Genomic DNA, 3,471 nt, shown 5'->3' with positions numbered 1-3,471 from the left:
CCGCTTATAAAAATACTATAATTTAATACTCTATTCAAGTAAAGAAAAAAAGTATACGGTATGGGTCAATGGAACTACAAGCCATAGAATACACAACTCCCCCCCAGTATCTCCCTTGAACAGACGCGCAATGCTCACTCCACGAATCCCGGTATGTCCGTATTGAAATCTTGTGTCGAGGCTTCGTTGGCAGCACTGTGGCTGTAGGTAGCACTGACATTCAAGGTTATCAAGTAGTGGGGTGGAAATTTGTTTAAATTGTGCCGGGAAAAATCCCACCAATCATAGTCGAGGTAACGATATCGCTGATTATTATTGGCTGATTTGAAATTTTATTCCCGCGCCGTTACTCAGCGTCGTTCCCTGTATTGTATTGTAGATTTGGTACGAATTTCTGGATCCCGCCCAATCGAATCTCGCACTACTTACCTTGCACTGAACCTCGTTGCGACATTTGATTGGATATTATTAAATTCCTTGTCATTGATTGGCTAACATATTATTTCTATTTTCCATGTCGTGTCTTCTGATTACGTGATAGCCAATCAAATGTCGCGGTGGGGGAGAGTCAATATAGGAATTATTTTGCTTTTCAAAACTGAAAAGCAAAAACAACTTGACCCTGTGACAAGTAAATCCAATTGTAGACATTGACATCCAATTAGAAAGCAGAGTTTTGCTCGTACTTGATTTGATGGCCTGCTTTCATCACATGACCCGACGAGTCCTGTAAGGCAAGACCGTCCAGAAGTCACGTCGGGCTAGGAAACAGTTTAGGATAGAGTAGTTGTAGCGAGGCGCACATCACAGTTGGAAGGCTTAGTGATATTCCTTCAGTACTGACCCGGTCGAATTTAAACAAACAATCCATATTTTTTCTAATTCGGACTCCAACCTAGTATGATCGAACAATTGCAATCACAAGTCATTTGAAAAACATATAACCACGCGTGCCACGGTGTGTGCGAGGTACTTGTGAAGCAGTTCACGAAGGTGATGCGTGAACTGCTTCACAAGCACCTCCCAAATACCTCAATACCTTGTGTGTGGGCTCCGTTGGCAGGGATAACGAAGTTTTCGGAGTGGTTTTTGCATAGATGAGAGTAACCCATGCCGACCAAGGCAGGATTTTTCTCCAAGGTGTGGCATTCATTATTGGGCACATACGACCCGACCTTATCAGACATGATCAATGTTCCAGGTCGTATGTGTTTTGCAATAAGCGCATGCAACACCAGCTTTGTGCGGTCTTCATAGGTCAGCAAACCAAACCACTTCGCTGTCGCTGTATCAACATTTCCAAACAACCAACACTCTAGATGGCGGGTACCACAGTTGGTTGTACTTAGATTTTTGCTTGGCTGAGCGACGTTTCGTCAATGTCGACAACCGACCCAACATCGCCAATGTAATTACTTGTCAATAATTAATCACAATGGCATAATTCTGACATGTAATGTGTGTGGAAAAATAATTTGCCCTACACTCATGCACCAGCGCAGGAAGTCGGTGTCATTCGCCGTAATCTGCATGACTCTGTTGAAACGTGCATCCGTGGGGTAGGCTGTGGGTGGGGTATGCACAGCGGAATGATATGAAGAATGAAGTTACAGGGATCTACGGAACTTAAGTCCTATCGAAGTTGCACGGTAGTTATACCCAATCAAATAATTTCTTGTGATACGATGCTGTGATTGGTCAAATTTTTAATCTCCCGCCAAACTTGCAATTCAAAAAAATACTGACCCACTTTGCAAGGCAATCAAAATGACATGCATCACGTACTCCATCGCGTTCAAGCTCGAAGCTTTGAAACACCTTGAGACCTTGTCCGACTACAACGTAGCTGCGCTCCTTAACGTCGCTCGCAGGACTCTCCGCAACTGGCAAAAGCAGCGCAACGAGCTCCTTGCCTACAAAGGCAACAAGAAGCGCCTTTAGGTGCGTCCAGGAGGCCTACCCGAACAGTTCCCGGACCCGCCAGGCCTAGTCCAATACATCAACGACTTGCGTGACGCTGAGCGTGCGCTGACGACAATGCACATTATTAACTGGATCAAACGAAATCAACGAACGTGGCTGCTGGACTATCTGTCCACCAAAGCCGCAGGGTCCGGCTACAAGTCCCTTCTCCAACTTCTCCGCCGGTTTTGTCGACGCCACGGATTCTCCCGACAACGCCCAGCGAAGAGTAAGAAGACATAGGGAGACCTGTCCGAGCTGCGCGACGAGTTTGCGCTGGAGTTCCACCGGTCGTACAGCGCCCACAGCAAGGAGTGCACGTACAACGTTGACGAAACGGGGTTCTATTACGATATGCCTCCCCACTACATCTGGGCCGTGCGCAGCGGCAGCTCCAAGATCTCCGCGGGGGAGAAGCACTCCATGCGAATGACGGCGGTGCTCACAGCGCGTGCGGACGGTACCAAGCTGCCTATCATGTTCATCATGAAGAGACAGCCCGGCGGACGCATCGAAACAAACGAGGTGCCTACCTTCCCCGAAGGACACTTCTACGCCGTCCACGAGAAAGCCTGGATGGACGGGGGTGGAAGCAGTTCTTGCGGTCGGTGCTGCACGACGACATCGAAGAGTGCTCCGTCATCCTAGTCGACAACTTTGAGGCCCATGTGTCGGAGGAGTCGACCAAGATTGTGCAAGAAGAGCTGGGATCTGACCTGTGTGCCATGCCACCGAATGCGACGTCTGTGTACCAGCCCTTGGACGTGGGTGTCATGGCGCCCTTCAAGCGTCACCTACGTGAGTTGTGGCTGTATGAGGAGATGATTGACAGTGACGACGAGGATCCCGACTCACTGACTGCAAAGCAGAAGCGCCTAGCCATGATCAAGCGTGCGATTGCGGCGTGGGATTTGGTGACGCCCGAAATCGTCCGCAGCAGCTTCGAGAAAGCGCTGGCTTTTGGGCCAACGACTGGAGAATAAGGGATTAAAAAAATGCAGGACAATGTTTTTCATTATTATATATGTTTTGTATGATTTTTTTTATTTGTGCTTGAATTTTTTTATATCTTGAGAAAAAGTTTGACACTGCCCGGGAATTGAACCCGGGCCCCCTCCTCTATCCTTTGATGCCGTCACGCTTAACCATTGCGCCACCGCGTCAAACGCTTACGCTTACACTCGAAGCATTGTATCAATCAAGTCGACTTTTTTCATTGTAACGCAAGAACTAATATCCTTCAGAAAACTTGGCCTGTGGCATTCAACTTGCTTGTAGATTAGTGGCTCCTTGATTGTCTAATAAAATGACCTCCAAAATATAAATCCGGACTCAACTCGAGCCAATAAAAATGGGCATCACGTCTCCGATTGGCAGGAAAGGCGGGCGTACTTCGAAGTAAGGCAGCCAACCACCATCAAGTATTTGCATTCCACCCGAAGAAAAAGTAGGCCTTAAGTTCCATAGATCCCTGTAACTGGTTGTTTGTGTTTTGTGGCTTAATCCTAT

At 47.5% G+C, this 3,471-nt stretch overlaps 1 pseudogene across 1 annotated transcript; it reads right to left on the bottom strand.

Annotated features, from left to right (window-relative positions):
- Window positions 1-3,045: 3,045 nt before the first annotated feature.
- Window positions 3,046-3,125, bottom strand: H257_00754 (annotated as a pseudogene). The gene has a single exon. The product of its transcript is annotated as a tRNA-OTHER (tRNA).
- Window positions 3,126-3,471: the final 346 nt, after the last annotated feature.

Source organism: Aphanomyces astaci, assembly GCF_000520075.1.
Source record: "Aphanomyces astaci strain APO3 unplaced genomic scaffold supercont1.1, whole genome shotgun sequence".
Classification (NCBI taxonomy): Eukaryota; Oomycota; class Saprolegniomycetes; order Saprolegniales; family Verrucalvaceae; genus Aphanomyces; species Aphanomyces astaci.
This window is presented reverse-complemented; position numbering and strand designations above follow the sequence as displayed.